Source organism: Rhineura floridana, chromosome 22 (genome assembly GCF_030035675.1).
Source record: "Rhineura floridana isolate rRhiFlo1 chromosome 22, rRhiFlo1.hap2, whole genome shotgun sequence".
Lineage (NCBI taxonomy): Eukaryota > Metazoa > Chordata > Lepidosauria > Squamata > Rhineuridae > Rhineura > Rhineura floridana.
The window spans coordinates 3749125-3766113 of record NC_084501.1 but is presented as its reverse complement, the minus strand read 5'-3'; the positions used below and the strand labels follow the sequence as shown (position 1 = coordinate 3766113).

The 16989-nt window shown below is 45.6% G+C and overlaps 1 long non-coding RNA gene across 1 annotated transcript in view; it reads right to left on the bottom strand.

Annotated features, from left to right (window-relative positions):
• The window catches only part of LOC133374783 (uncharacterized), a 28339-nt gene extending 13036 nt beyond the window's left edge, over positions 1-15303 (bottom strand). The window contains exon 1 of the long non-coding RNA XR_009759973.1: positions 14755-15303. This is a non-coding gene — a long non-coding RNA (uncharacterized LOC133374783). The remainder of the gene's footprint in view (positions 1-14754) is intronic.
• Positions 15304-16989: the final 1686 nt, after the last annotated feature.

Sequence of the window (16989 nt, the reverse complement as noted above, 5' to 3'; positions counted from 1 at the left end):
GTTGGCTGTGGAGACCATGTCCAAGTGCCTGGAATCTGTGAGTGGATGGATGGGAAGGAACAAGCTGAAGTTGAACCCCGATAAGACCGAGGTGCTACTCGTGGGGGACAAGAGAAGATTGGGAGATGTTGACCTGAAGTTCAATGGGGTGAGTCTACCCCTGAAGGACCAGGTCCGCAGCCTTGGGGTTGTGCTTGATTCCAGGCTATCCATGGAGGCTCAGATTTCGGCAGTGAACCGGGCAGCCTGGTATCAACTACAGCTCATACGAAGGCTGCAACCCTACCTTCCTGTTCATCAGCTCCCACTGGTAGTACACGCCCTGGTCACCTCTCGATTGGATAACTGTAATGCGCTCTACGTGGGGTTACCCTTGAAAACGGTCCGGAAACTACAACTTATACAAAACGCGGCGGCTCAACTACTTATGAATAGTCGCCGCCGGGATCACATCACACCAGTGTTGTTCGATCTACACTGGCTTCCAGTTGTCTTCCGGGCCCAATTCAAGGTGTTGGTATTAACCTTTAAATCCCTATACGGTCTCGGCCCAGTTTATCTAAAGGAGCGCCTTCAACGCCAGCAATTATACCGCCCGACAAGATCAGCCACACAGGGCCTTCTCTCAATCCCGCCGACAAAAACAGCTAGATTGGCGGGAACTAGAGAGAGGGCATTCTCAGTGGCGGCCCCCACCCTCTGGAACTCCCTCTCACAAGATCTACGGCACGCCTCTTCCCTAAATGTATTTCGTAAAGCCTTAAAGACCTGGCTCTTTCAACAGGCCTTTGGGATTTCCGGGGAGGGTTAACTTCTATGACTGAAATGCCTCTTACCCTGCACTAGTATTGTTCTCGCTGCTGTATTGTTTATATATTGTATTAATGTATTTTATCGCATTGTGTTTTAACTGTTTACATGTACGTCGCCTAGAGTGGCCATCGGCCAGATAGGCGACACATAAATTAAATTTTATTATTATTATTATTACACCCCTTCCCCAAGTCTAAACACTGACAAAAGGACCTGGTTGAAGCCTGCCCGCCATCATCTGTCAAGGACTTACTTGTATAGCCCCAGGCATGTCACTCTCTCTCTCAACGTTCCTTTAACATCTGTACAATGGGAACATGAGGACTCATTCACTAGTCAGCTTTGCTTATTTGTTCAACAAACCTTAGTCTCTCAAGCCACATGGTGCCCACCCAGTAGCACCTCCAACCATCCAAAGACACCCACATCAAGGCACCTCGCCTTTTAGACATTATGCATTGCCGCCTCTGCGCCCAGTAAATGGAATCTGCCTTACTTTGGCATGTCCTCTGACAGTATTGATGCTGTGTCCTGGCACGGGAGAAGTCTGAATGCTTTGATGATGAAAGGGGAGAGATGTTACATGATAACTTGATAATTTACTATTTCATCTTTAGAAAACAGCAATAATGACTGAGGTATTGGTTCTGAAGGGTGCAAAAAATCAGCTTGACTGTGGTGGAGAATGCCTGGTAAACCTCAGATAAAGTGATGGCAGAATAACAATGGCCCTTGGTAAAGCCCTGTCTACCTCCTTCTGCTCCTCATAACTCAGAATGAATGAATGAAGTCTTTATTGTTCAGAGCTATAGGCTACCACAATTAAACAGATATAAAAGGAAGATACAAAATACATATTAAAAAGCAGACCATATTACAATAAAACACAGTTCAACAACATAGAGTGGAAAAGCAGCGGTACATTTCAAATAAAAGTTTCTTCTCGTGAGAAGGAGATACCCTGACCCACCCCATGTTTTAGTGTATAGATACTACGGTCAGAACAGCGCAGGGGCACTCAGATAAACTGAATAAATTATGCAATGTAAGCCCTCCATTCCATCCCCAGCAAAAGTATGTGTGCATCACTGGCAGCACTCACAGAATCCACAGTTTCTGCATGCAGCGTTTGGGTCTTCTGCCCTTGGCACAGAGTGTTGAGGCTCTTCTGGACTGTCACAGTTTTGAGGTGGGATTCAGTCACATACCAGCAAATTCTAGTTGTGCAATTGAAGCTGATTTGACACTCTTCCCCAACAAACCCATTTCTCCCCCAAAATCAGACTCTTTGCAATATGGAAAGTGCTGAGACAACTAAAGTGTGGGACAACACTTGCTTGACGCAATGTTGCGTAACCTCCCCACAAACAAATCAGGATGAGTGCTCGATAAATAGTTGACTCTCTACAACCTCCCCTCAAACTCTGTGCAAACAAATCAGAATAAATGCTAAATAAATAGGTTGTCTGGAAACAACCTTAAACACATTTTTAAAGGCCCTCTTGCTGTTTGCTCTCCGTGGTGCAGAGTGGTAAGCAGCGGTAACACCGAAGCTCTGCTCACGGCCGGAGTTCGATTCCAGCGGAAGGAGGAAGTCGAATCTCTGGTAAAAGGGGTCGAGGTCCACTCAGCCTTCCATCCGTCCATGGTCGGTAAAATGAGTATCCCGCATATGCTGGGGGGTAAAGAAAGGCCAGGGAAGGAACTGACAAACCCACCCTATATATACGGTCTGCCTAGTAAATGTCGCAAGACGTCACCCTAAGAGTCGGAAACGACCCGCACTATAAGTGCTGGGAAACCTTTACCTTTTTGCTGTTTGGGGGTGAGAAGAAGAGGCGTCTATTCAATACTACTGGATGCAAAGCTGAGAGACTTGCACATCTTGTCACGTCATACATGTTTCCACCTGCCACCTTCTAAAGCGTCTAAAGCAACCTTTTCCAACCTGGTGCCCTCCAGATATTTTGGATTACAGCTCCCATCAAATCCATGCAGCCATGCAGACTTAAACTGATGGGAGTTGTAGTCCAAAACAGCTAGAGGGCACCAAGTTGGGGAAAGCTGATCTAGAAGTCTCTGCGCCTCTACAAAATGCACAGTTTGCAGCATCTGGATGAGTCACCGAAGGATTTGAATATGACTTGGTTCCAGGGAGTGAAAGGGAATGCAATGGGAGGTATTGCTGAGCCATGCCAGTTGCTCAAAAATGTCAACATATCCGGTGCATTTGATGTGTTCCCAAACCTATAACTCTTCCTTCTCTTCAAGTACATCTTGAGCCTTTGGCTATTTGTGTATGACAGATACATTATACTGCGGCCTCTTTGCATCAGCACTACCGGCTCAAATCCAAAAGAACAGCGCAGCTTAGTTTTCTGTGTCGAAAGGTTGGCAGGGGGTCTTTGATGTTCTGTTTGCAAACTGCAAATCCCACCCCCACCCCAATATGGCCTAGCAGGACACTTTTGAAACTGAGCGGACTGTGACCGTACGGCCATCTTTTGTTCTGGTAATTGGGTTTAAGCTTGGTGTGTATTTGTGTGTGAGAGATAATCAGGACTTCATTTTGCTGTGCAGGGGTTTAATATCTGTAATATGGAAAAGGAATGAGGGGGCCAAATCCTCCATGACAAAGGTATGCATGGAAAGAAGAAAATTAAAATTCTGCACCCAGGCCATCGCATTCTTCAAACAGAAACGCTACATTTGGCAACCTATGCCGATTATCTACATTTGCAGAGATCTATCTTATTGTGCATAATTTATTCTGTCATTTTTACTACTTTGCAGAATTTATTTTAGTTTTCCTAGTAACGGAGAGAGGCAAGAATAAGATTATTCCAAATGTTATTTTGAGATTTCACAAGGCATTGCCTGCATACTTCCAAGCACATCTTCACTTCCACTAGGGCTAGAAACTCGATTCTTTTAAAAATGGGAGCAAACAGAATTCCCTGCCAAACACAGAATTCTGTGTTTTTTCTGTGCACCTACAAATTTGTGTTTAGGCTAATTTTACAGAGGACAGTCTATTTGCAGGAGTCCCCTGTTTGAAGCCTGGTATATACAGGGAAGACCATCAGAATGAAAAGCATGTGGGGGGGTCAAAGTTGCCCCTCAGCACTTAGCAGCACCCAGACAGCAGCCTGAACTGGCACACAGGTCACAGTCTCCCTCACTTGGGTGAGGTGTACTGTGTTTCTGTTTAAATTTTAGTATTTTTTCCTTAATTTGTACCTCTCTCTCTCTCTCTTAACCATATGCAGATTTTATGCACATCTGTGTCCTCATCTTTTCAGAGGGGCCAGTGCATTTCCTCTTTTCTGGCAGTGTGTAAATAGCCACACTACTCCAAGATCTTATGCAGCATCCTAATCTTTCAACACCTGTTCCCTGATTCTTCTAACAGGAGATACTCTTGCAGATTGAGTTTGGGGCCTTCCGCATGCAAAGCAGCTAGGATGGCCTCTGGCAAAAGAGAACGACACCCCTGGACCTTCAACAGTTGTGTAACAGAGGGAATTTCAGCAGAAGTGTACTCTTTTACATCTGGCTTCCCTGAAAGCAGATGGGGCTCCCAAACTGTGGCCTGTGAACAAGTCGTCCACAAGATTCATCCATTCAGTCTGCAGCATGTCTGTAAAAATACAATTAAAAATCATACAGCACCTAGCATAGCGCATTAAAATGTAAATGTACTGCCTTCAAGTCGATTCTGACTTATGGCAACCGGGTTTTCATGAGGCTGAGAGGCAGTGACTGGCCCAAGGTCACCCAGTGCGCTTCATGGCTGTGTGGGGATTCAAACCCTAGTCTCCCAGGTTGTAGCTTGACGTCGAAGGCCCTTCTCCGTGTCCCAACGCATAGGGAGGCACGGAGAACGATAACTAGAGCTAGGGCCTTCTCAGTGGTGGCCCCCGAACTATGGAACGCCCTCCCTGATGAGATACGCCTGGCGCCTTCTTTGTTATCTTTTCGGCGCCAGGTAAAGACCTACCTCTTCGCCCAGGCATTTTAAAAATTTAAAAATTTGAATTTAAAATTGAAAATTTTTAATTATGTTTTATTGTGTATTGTATTTACATCCACTTGTATTTTAACCTGTTTTATTATGCTGTACACCGCCCTGGGAGCTTATTGCTATAGGGCGGTCTAAAAATGTAATAAAATAAATAAATAAATAAATAATTGTAGTCCAACACCTTAACCACTACGCCACACTGGCTCTCAGCATAGCACATTACAATTGCTATAAAAGGCATAAAAATAATTAAGTGATCCTCCAAGATCCTCAGCAACTTTCAAGTAGTCCTGGGGGGGGGTAGTTTGAGGACCCCTGTTGGACACCATCACACTGTAGACCTATATTCCTCTACCCCTTCACCTTTCACCAATCAATATCCCCCCAGATGTTTTGGGGTACATCTCCTATCATCCCTGACTATTGGCCTTGCGGTTTGGGGCTGATGGGAGTTGCAGTCCAAAACATCTGGAGGGCACCGGCTTGGCAAAGGTGGCTGTTTATCATTTTATTAATATTTGATATGGTTAAATAATTGTAACTTTTGGGGTCTACAATTATTCCTTGCCCCTTTAGCTCCCCCACAATATGTCTACAAGCTGGGTTATAGGTTTATTTTTGTTTTCATAACTGAGGCACAGCGTCAAAAACAAAGCGTATGGTTCTGGTTTGGCTTGAATTACTCTGGGATGCTGAACTGCTTCTAGTATCAGGTAGATTTTGAGAACATTTGCCTGCATTTGCTGTTGTTTCCCAAACAGCAGAGTCTACACAGCTGGGATTTCTTACAGGTATAGAAAGAAAGAAGATCTGTCTCTTCTCAGCCTTCATTTGAGGCTTGTTGTCTTGATCCAAGGCCCGTAGAATGTGCCATTTCTCACAGAGAAGAGCCTTTCCCACAGGCTGGATTTCCCGGTCTCAGCGCTTTGCCCCCACTGAGCCAGCTCAACCAGAGGATGCTGTGAAATGCAGCGGCTAATTGGCTGGGTGCAGGGATCATGCAGCACCTGATTGGCCAGAGGCCTTTTCCACATGGCAGCCACGCTTCCTGCGCCTGACACCATCTGCCAGCTCCTCCCACTTACTCAAGACAGTTCATGCGCCCGTGGGTGAGCCCCAGTCTCTAGAACAGTCCGTGCCCTGCTGCCTGCTGCTGCTTCATCTGAGTCATAACCAGAAGAATTATTGGTGGCTTATTGTTCGTTCCAGAAACACTTTGGGAAACAGCTGGAAGAACTAGTTCTGGAGCTGATTACAGGATAGTAAAATGCGCTGAACAAGGTTTCTCAAAGGATCCTTCTCATGTTTAAAATGCTATAGAGCAGCTTTTGAGTCGCACAGGACTCCTCTTCAGGCCATCATCGTTTCTTTGGAAAGTGGTGTGAAATATACTAGATTTTGTACAGAAATAAATAAGCAGGTCCCTGCACTCAGGCCCACAAACTTGAGCGCTAAAATAAAAGTGTTACGTTATTAAGGTGCCACAATAATACAAAAGGAGGAAATGATGCATGTTTCTCTATGTCTGGATTGGGCAGGGGATTGTATTGATAACAGAGCTTGGAAAAGTTACTTTTTTGAACTACAGCTCCCATCAGCCCAATCCAGTGGCCATGATGGTTGGGGCTGATGGGAGTATCAATTTGATAATGATAATGGCCAGCTCTATCAGACCTTGTCTTCCTCAAATGTCACATAGTATCAGCCATTCCGGCTGAGTGCTTCACTGGTAGAGTAGGGGAGCAGAAATCTCATTCCATCAGCTCCCCTGAAAGATGAGCTCCACCAGGCTGTGCCTCCTGCACTAAATTGTTTTCATTCAAGTGGGTTGTTATAAGAACCACCATTTAACTTTAAGAACTGGCACCTGAGTTTGCTGTTTTCCTCTTCCCTCCCTGTTCCCCTTTCCTTGTGGCTTTTAGATTGTCAGCATGCAAACAGGGAATGTCTTAAATTGTCTGTCCGTAAGACACTCTGGGAGCCTTTTTTGGTTGACCAGCTGGGTACAAATGCTCCAAATAAATAAATAATGACACCTAGCATGTTATCCTCAATATATTCCTCCTTATTTTTCATTTTTCTCTTTCTTGCTGCTGTTGAATTGTACTGGCTTTTATAAGCAGTCAACTCTCTGTTTCTAGAACACTGACACATCACAGTAGCAATGAAGGATGAAATTAGAGCTAAAAATAAATGTACAACTCACCCACTTCCATAATCCAGTCAATGACAATTTTGGGGCAGTTGATTTGTGGGAGAAAGGCATGAGTGAAGACTTTTACGAAACTTACAATTGCTATTCAAAGAAATTACACCCCACACACACACACACCTTAAACGTTATGTTTTCATTCAGATGAATTAGGCAACTGATTCACATCTGAATGAACCATGCTTAACATTAATGTTTCTGATTGGCAAAGGAGGGAGTTTCACAGAAACCTGAATATTTTCAGAGCAGCTGAGGATTGCTCAAATCTCAGGCTCTAGCCTGAAGTTTCAGGATCCACAGATTTAGCACTTTCAATGGTCATGGAGCTTTAAGAGCAAAAAAATATAGGTCCCGGCCCTGAAGATCTTGTAACTTTCCACAGGGGAGGCAACTAGGGGGTGAGGAGAGAGAAGATTAATGCATATTCTTCCAATTTACTCATGCTTCTAATTCAGCCCATTTATTTTTGGCACAGTTTCAGTAGTGGGTGACTTTTTAAAAAATTGACACATTTATGGAAGAGAATAGAACCCACCAGACTCAATGGCAATCTATCTCTATGTACCAACAGGGGAGTGTTGTCACTTTCATGCCCTGTTTGTGAATTTCCTAGAAGTAACTGGATGAAGGCAGAATGATATACTAGACTGAACATGATCTAGTCCTGGCAAGACACTTTGAACGAATGCATGGATCAATCATTTTTTAAGAAAACAAAATAACACATCCTACTTTTCCCCCCTGAATATTTAGGTGTTAGAAGCTATGGTCATGGCATAGGGTTGCCAGGTTCCTGGCTTGATACTGATGAGCCAGTATCTTTAGGAGAAGAGAAAGTCAGCCAAATGCAGGTGTTCTTGCAATCCTGTAATGGGAAAAACCACAAGGTGGAATTCTCCCTTCCCCCTCCACAACTTTTAAGGATACAAAAGACCTCTTGGAGGCTGGGCCTGGCAACCAAGAGGTCTTTTGTATCTTTAAAAGTTGTGCAGGCGGAAGGGAGAATTCCACCTTGTGGTTTTTCTTTTTACAGGGTTGCCAGAGCACCTGCACTTGGCTGACTTTTTCTTCTCCTAAAGATACAGGCTCAGGCTCAGGGATTGCACCTGGCAACTCTATCATGGCAGGAAGCACGGTCAGCTTCTTCCCAGCCAGCTCTGATGGGAAGTAACAGCTGAAGAGAGTCTCTGAGCATGTACCAAATATCTTTTCGGGTCTCTACTGAATAACCACAGCCTGCCTGCTCCCCACAGATCTAGGATCAAAGTTTGGGCTTTGGCAGGGGAGGTGCAAACCTAATGGATTAAACTGACTTTTGGATTGAGATGATTAGTCAGTGTCCTATTCAGAATTTTAAAAATAGAGGTTTTGCTGGATGGGCAAATCCCCACTCCCACGGGAACTGTGGAAGTGGGCGAGGAGGTGCTGATGAAAGATATCCACCAGCAATGCTGGGTTTCCTTCTCAGCCTTCTTAGTCAGAGGAACATGCTGCTGGGGCATGGATGTTCACATGAAAACAGGTCTCATCCAATCGCATGCTGGCTGTTATACCTTTCGGCCAATCAGGGGGACTTCCCTTTGCGGCAGGAGCCTGCATGAGATCACACTCCATCATAACCGCATGTTAAGAGCAAAAAAGGGAGTGTCAGTTTCAGGGAAACAAAAACTGCAGATTGCAGTTACTCTGCTCTCCTCCCACCACTCATCCTCTCCCCCACGACCTCTTGTTCCTGGATTGCAACTCCCCACCTCACCCCACCCTGAATACCTTTCCAGATCTGGTACAGGGCTTAACTTGGCCTGGCTGGCAGCCAGTCTTAGCCCCAGAACCTCTTTGTGATCCTAGGACACAAAGGGGGACCTGAGTGTGTGTGTTGCTTGATTTTCGCCACCCCATGAAGAAAACCTTTTTTTTTCTTTTTTTTTTGGCAGGGGCACCCATGGCCCACTGAGGGCCAAACTAGACCTGAAGTTAAACACATTCCATAGTTGCTGGGGAAAAATAATAGCAAGCATGGCAGGGAGAGCTTGTTGGGACCACAGTGCAAGAGGGGGAGGGCCAATCCTTTCCTGCTCCCACTGTGATCCCAACAAAAAATAATCACCTATGAAGCTATTAGGGTCTGGCCTGAAGTATCAAGACATGGTTTGGACTCAACGGCCTTATAGGCTCCTTCCAGCTCTGCTAATATATGATCCTATGATTCTATGAGCCACCCCGGAAGGGGAGGCGCCATTGGCACTAATAGGAATGCCCCTCTCTCCCCAGCATGAATAGCATTGGGGGTGCCAATTTTCATTAGGACCACAGCAGGAAAGGAAAGAGTTAAATCCTCACCTCCTCATAGAATCATAGAGTTGGAAGGAGCCTACAAGGCCATAAATGCAGGAATCCAACGTAAAGCATCTCTGACAGATGACTATCCAGCTGTCTCCTGAAGGCCTCCACACCCCTAGGTCATTGGTTCCACTGTTACACTGCTCTAACAGTTAGGAGGTTTTTCCTGATGTTCAGCCGAAATCTGTCTTCCTGTAACTTGAGCCCATTCTTTTGTGTCCTGCCCTCTGGGACGATCGAGAAAATATCCTGGCCCTCCTCTGTGTGGCAGCCTTTCGAGTACTTGAACAGTGCTATCATATCTCCCCACAGTCTTCTCTCCTCCTGTGCTGTGCTCCTCACAAAAATTGCCCCGCCACCCCCAGCTGATGTGGTTGCAAACCAGGGGCCCACCAGATATTTTGGACTACATTTCCCATCAGCCCTAGCTAAGGTAGTGCTAGCTGGGTCTGATGGAAACTTTGGTCCAAAACACCTGCACTGGAGAACATAGGAACCTGCCTTATTCAGTTTAGTCTACACCACTGTCCTTCAACTTTGGGACTCCAGATGTTCTCATACTACAACTCCCATCAACCCTAGCCAGCTTAGCCATCTGGGGACCCGAGGCTGAAAAACAGTGCTCTACACTGACTTGCTGGCAGCAGCTTTTAAGGATTTCAGACAGGGGACATGTCCCCCAGCCCTACCTGGAGATACCTGGGATTGAACCTGAGACCATTTGCACACTAAGCAGATACTCCACCACTAAGCTATGGCCCTCCCCTACAGGAGTTGTAGCTCAAAACGGCAGTGACTGTGACTGATAGGAGTTGTGCTGGTCCAAAACAGCTGTGCTGGCTGGGGTTCGATGGGAGTCAAAGCCTAAAACAGTTATGCTGGCTGGCTGTAGTGTAGATGTTTTGGACCTCAACTCCCGTCAGAAGCCATGCAACCCAAAATGGCCATGCTGCCTGGGGCTGATGGGAGTTGTGGTCCAAATGGGCATGCTGGGACTATGGAAGCTGTCACCCCAGATATTTGGTTACAGGGAACATTGGGGAATTCCAGTTTTGTGTCGTGCCTAGTTTGGCCCTCATAGAGTCTGCTTCTTGGATGTCTTTGGGGTGGGAGCTAAACCCTGTAGACTGGCAGCGGTAGAAGCTCACGCTGACCAAATTTCAAGAAGGCTTTCCAAAAACAGGAAGAGTGGTTTACCAGGGACAGAGAGCAAAAAAGAAGGTCTGACCCTTCCCTGGGAAGTGAGGACTGGCCCTGTAGAAATTGGACACTGCAGGGCCCTTTCAACTTTGGGACTCAGACGAGGCCCAAAAGGCCTTTCCCAATGGGCTATGCAGGGTACTCCAAAGCAAAATGGCAAAAAAATCAAATAACTGGAAAGAACGGCGAGAGCGTTCCTCTTGGCTCAGACCTTCATGCCAAGACAGCAGTTAATATTAGCTGCTTTCATGTATCTTTTTTCCTGTCACAAAGCCAATTGGGATAAAGGTTGGACGTTGTCTTTTTCCAACGACCGTTCATCTAAATTGCTGAAGATTTTCCAACAGTGTGACCATTTCCTTCCTTCCCTTTTTTGAAAAGAGAAGGCCCATTTATCCTGTCCCAAGGCACACTTCATTGCTAATACCCTCTGCGGGCAAGAGTGTGTGACTGAAGACTTTTCTCAAAGTTGCGACTCCATCTTTGCAAAAAGGGTAAAACAGCCTTGTTGCTGGGGTGGAGGGGATGGGGGCACCACCCTCCCTAGAGCAATGCTTCACCCACACACACAGATTTTTTTGAGGGGGGGGATTTGACTTCATCATCATCATCATCATTTTATTTGTACGCCGCCTTTCCACATAAAATTGTGCTCAAGGCGGCTTACAGCAAGGGGAACAAAAATACATCTCAAAAACAATTGCAAAAACAATTTCCTAATAACAAAAAATAATAAAACAGTGACATAACAAATATAATAACTTCTTTTTCATTTGACACATGACAGACAACGACAACCTCCATTTAAATAATGAGGAAGAACAATTTAAGAATAGGACCCTCTGAAAAATTCGGTTAATAAGGCAGGGTGAGCATGCAACAAACGCCTAATCTGGAAAAGGCCCCAAAAGTCTCTCTCATCCTTGACTGAGGGTGGATTTAAAAAAAGAAAGCCAGTAGAGTAACATAATCCTTGAGGAGTTAAATATTAGAACTTTGTATTATGGTAGGGTTGCCAGGTCCATGGCCTGAGACTGATCCTGTATCTTTAGGAGAAGAGAAAGTCAGCCAAGTGCAGGTGTTCTTGCAACCCTGTGATGGGAAAAACCACAAGGTGGAATTCTCCCTTCCCCCTGCACAACTTTTAAAGATACAGAAGACCTCTTGGTTGCCAGGCCTGCACTTAGCTGACACCTGCACTTGGCTGACTTTCTCTTCTCCTAAAGATACAGGCTCAGGCTGAGGCCATGAACCTGGCAACCCTAGTAGTACCTTTATTAGGGACCAAACAAAATTGACAAGCTTTTGAGTTCTCCAGGTTCCACCAGTTGGGGCGGGAGGGGAGGTGGATGAAGAAAAATAATAAGCAGAGTAAAAGTAGAATATTTAGGATGGAGTTATAGCTATGAGGGCTGCTTATTTATTGAGCCTAAGATGCAGTTTTATATACTTGTTTTTAATAAAGTTAGAGACAATGCTAATTCAGTATCAAGGGACAACATTTTATTGGAGCAATAAACTGCACTAAAAAAAAGCATGATAAACCTTTAGGGTAGTCCTACTCAGAGAAGACCCACTGAAAATAATGGACTAACTCAGCTCCATTTGTTTTGATGAGTCTCCTCTGAGCTGGATACAGCCTTCAGGTTGCCGAATGTGATTTTCCTGGAGGAAATGTTGCAAATAGACTTCATGTGATTTCCCCCCCTAGACTTGGTCCAAATTCACATTCCTTTTTCTCTTTTTGCTGTTAATATTTTTATGGGACATAAGATCAGTGAAAGGTTTTTGTAGAATACTCCCATTTGGTTTCTCTGGCACAGGAGCGGGGAGAGCCTGTGGCCTGCCAGATGTTGCAGGGCTACAAATCCCATGATCCCTGAGCATCGGCCATGCTGGCTGGGGCTGATGGAAGTTGCAGTCCAAAACATCTGGAGGGCACCAGATTGGCAAAGGCTGCTGTAAACTGCATTCATTTACTCTGCCATTGCTTGACCTGCACTGGCGTGAGAAGGCCTGCCTGTGGCAATTTAATTTAAAACAAATGTTTGACTGAATAAATGTTTGCAACTTGCATGTTTACTCAGGAGTAAGTGTGTGCAGGATCATAGCTGCCTTCGTCAACAAGAGGTGTTGTGTCTTGGTCTTGGCTCTCTTTTTGTCCCTGGATATGTAACTATGGCTGCAATTTTACACAAGCCTACTCTTGAATAAATCCCATTGGACTCCATGGAAGTGCTTCCCTCCACAATAGGAGCAGCGTTTTCCTACAAGGAATAGAAGCCAGAAAGTATGGACTTTCTTGATAAACAGAGACCTTTTGAGGGTGTGAAGTTGCTCTGATTAAATCAACGTTGGGGGACTCTCCTGTCTGGCTGTGGGCCAAATAAGGTCCATCAGGCCTCTTCTGAATTATTAAATCAATTGTGCTAGGAAATAAAATATTTCCATTCTCCAATCTAACGTCTCTCCACTGGTATCAGACATGCACTCTCTGTTACGATTGCTCCTGTTCTGCACCTTCTGATGTGGGGTCTGCCTTGATGGGTCTCAAATTCAAACCAAGCCCTTCTCTGTCCTTCAGTTGCTGCAACAACAGGCCAAGATCAAGCCAGCGACCCATGGCTACTTCCCCCTTGCTTTCGGTCCCAGTTAGGCAGTGAGATCTCCACTCTGTCTCCTTGTAGGGTGAAGATGAGTAGATGGGGTCGTGCCCTTTTCCCATCCTCCCTCCTGCCTCTAGGGTAGTAAACAACTTCCAGGAAAGATCTGGGTATGTATATAAATTAAAAATCTGCTCCCCCTCCCTGCCAACAGCTGCTATGTGTAAACAACAGTCTCTGGATTGTGAGAGGCTTCTGTGTGCTGCCTGTGAGGGATCAAGCTTCAAAAACATGCACTCTGAATCTAGCTAGGGAGGGGCCGGATTACTGGGCAATGGTTTGTAACTTTTGTGGGGTCATGGACTCCTTTGAGAATCTGATGAAAGCTATGGGCCCCCATAAATAATAAATAATAATAAATAATACATTTAATTTTTGTGTCGCCTATCTGGCCGAAACCACTCTAGGCGACGTACAACATTAAAGTTCAACAATACAATATAAATACATAATAAAATACAGGGCAGTCAACAATAATCATTTTAAAAGCAGCAGTACAAAACAGTTTAGGGCCATCAATAGACAGTTTTAAAACGATATAAAAAAATTAGCCCACCCCGGGGATCCCAAAGGCCTGTCCAAAGAGCCATGTTTTCAAGGCTCGGCGAAATGTATCTAGGGAAGGGGCATGGTGATGATCGAACGGGAGGGAGTTCCAGAGAGTGGGGGCCGCCACTGAAAATCCCCTCTCTCTAGTCCCCACCAACCTAGCTGTTTTCGTTGGTGGGACGGAGAGAAGGCCCTGTGTGGCTGATCTGGTCGGGCGGCTTAGTTGGTGGTACTGGAGGTGCTCCTTCAGGTAAACTGGGCCGAGACCGTATAGGGATTTAAAGGTTAAGACCAACACCTTGAATTGGGCCCGGAAAACAACTGGAAGCCAGTGTAGATGAATTAACACCGGCGTGATGTGATCACGGCGGTGGCTGTTTGTAAGCAGGCGTGCCGCCACATTCTGCACCAGTTGTAGTTTCCGGACCGTTTTCAAGGGTAACCCCACGTAGAGCGCATTGCAGTAGTCTAATCGAGAGGTGACCAGGGCATGTACCACCAGTGGGAGCTGATGAATAGGGAGGTAGGGTTGCAACCTCCGTATGAGGTGTAGTTGATACCAAGCTGCCCGGCTCACTGCCGAAATCTGAGCCTCCATGGACAACTTGGAATCAAGAACAACCCCGAGGCTGCGGACCTGATCCTTCAGGGGTAATCTTACCCCATTAAGACTCAGGTCAGCAACACCCAACTTTCCCCTGTCACCCACAAGTAGCACCTCGGTCTTATCAGGATTGAGCTAAATAAATACAATTAATTTTATTGCACTAGAAATTGTGTGTGTGTGTGTGTGTGTGTGGTTCATGGCCTCCCTGAAGCCATGGACCTCAGGTTAAAAAACCCTGCTTTGGAGAGAGCGCAGCTAGGTACTCCTGGATTGCCTGTTGAACAATTTTTTAATGAAATTATCAGTTAAGCTCTAAAAGGAGAGGTGCTGGCAGGACTGAGCTCACCTGGAAGCCCGAGCCTTGGTCTATATTCTCTTTGGAGTTATGTGACTGTTGGCTGTGTTCCTAGGACTTCTTCTTCTTCGCGATCACTCGTGACCGAGTAAGATTGTCTTCCAAAATAAAGTCTTTAACAAAGGATCCGTCTGAATCTGTATCCACCTCCGATGTACCAGTTCATGACTAGGGGCTTCTGGATTTCACAGTCCTGCCCCTGTCGCCGTTCGCCAATCGCCATGGGACTTTTGTTATGGAAGACGCCTGGGCGTGAATTTGTTTTATGTGGGGAGATCAACACACCAACTTGACAGAAAAAGGCTTTGATCCAATGGCATGGGTACCACGACGATTGGAAGTCCTTTATCTGCTGCAGCCTTCATCCGCCTTCACAGCCGTTGTAACATACACATTGTTATCCTCCGCCTGTTCTGCTGTTGAGGACATTCTTGGATCGTTCTTTGTCTGATTCCTCTCCCTTGACCTTACCGCCATGGGTGACCCTGCTGGGAGCACATGACTCCCGACAGCATTGCTCACAGGGTTCATTGGAACACGCAAGCCCACTCACCACTACAAGGTGACAATCCAGCAAGGGGCTTCCTAGGACTATATATATGCTGTGATTCTGCACAAGAGAGGAAAAACAAGGTGTCAGGCATAGACACCAGTTTCCCGATCATCCGAATTATGTATCTGAGTGCTTCGCACACTCCAATTTCCAAGTGGCGAGAGACTTCAGGGCTGCCAGGAGCACTTGCCTCAGTTTGGTTTCCTTGGAATGAAGGTCATGGATATTGTGCTATCTTTTTTATATATGCATTTATTTACACATACATACAACCTGAGCATCAGCTGGAAGGGCTAACAGCATTAACATTCTGACAGATCTTGCTGCCCCATTAGGTTTCCAGGGAGGCCTCCCAAAACCATAGTTTTTGATTCAGCGCAGAGAAGAAGTCAAGCCTCTGTGCCTCCCCAGCTTCAGACTAGGCTGTCCCCTGGAGTTTTGCTCTCCTACTCCTAGAGATGATGTGGCCTCCAGCCAGGTGAGGAGGGGAAGGCCTACCTCCTCCTTCTGGAGGCATCACTAGCCAGCCGCTGCTATAGCAATACACCCATACTTGACCAGCTCTTTAGACATGTGAAAAGGATGCTGAATTGGCTTGGCTAAAGGTAAAGGTGTCCCACACTTATAATGCGAGTCGTTTCCGACTCTTAGGGTGACGTCTTGCGACATTTACTAGGCAGACCGTATATATGAGGTGGGATTGCCAGTTCCGTCCCCGGCCTTTCTTTACCCCCCAGCGTATGCCGGGTACTCATTTTACCGACCACGGATGGATGGAAGGCTGAGTGGACCTCGACCCCTTTTGCCGGAGATTCGACTTCCTCCTTCCGTTGGAATCGAACTCCGGCCATGCACAGAGCTTCGGCTGCGTTACCGCCGCTTACCACTCTGCTCCACGGAGGGTCATTATCAGCTTGGCTAGGGCCATTAATTTAAAAAAGATATTGGTTTGACCACTTTAGCAATTCCTTCTACTACAGGTTCCCATCTTACAGAGATAAAATCACAATCTTCAAGCTCTCATTCAAAACAACCCCACAATCTTATAACACTGGGCTCATCTACACAGTGGTTTACTGTGTGTTTGGTGCTACTCATATCTCCTTTTAATTTGCCTGGTTCATATGACGTTACCGGCAAACAGAAACTATCACGCAGTTTTACCCTTGTAAATCCGTACTAACCCAATCCACTGATAATATGAAAATGGAAGAAAAAAGCCTTAATTCCATATCTCTAGTGCTTGCAGACACTTTGCTCTGATGCTTTAGGTGGGTGTGTCAATCATTCCCCTCTCCATGCCCATTATCTGCTCCTCCCTTCTTTAATTTTGTTTCCTGTGGGTTGACAAGCAACTTTCAGCTGCTCTCCTCTGTACTGCTGGCCTTTTTATGTTGCTACAAGCAGTGTCTTTATTTTTCTTTTCCCCCAACTTGTGTGCAAAAGTGTTACACTGCTGAAAAAAGATTTGTATTCAACTGTATTGTACCAGTGAAAATACAAATAATCGCACTTCAGGTTGTTGTTTTTAATGTAATCTAGTGTAGCTGGTAGAACAAAGTGAGCATGTTTGGTTGCCAAGTAACCAGAGGGAGTGGAAATATTAAATTAGAGGGTGTGGTCATTAATAAACTGTGTGATTGATCCTTTCCCTCAGTGTGAATAGAAAACAC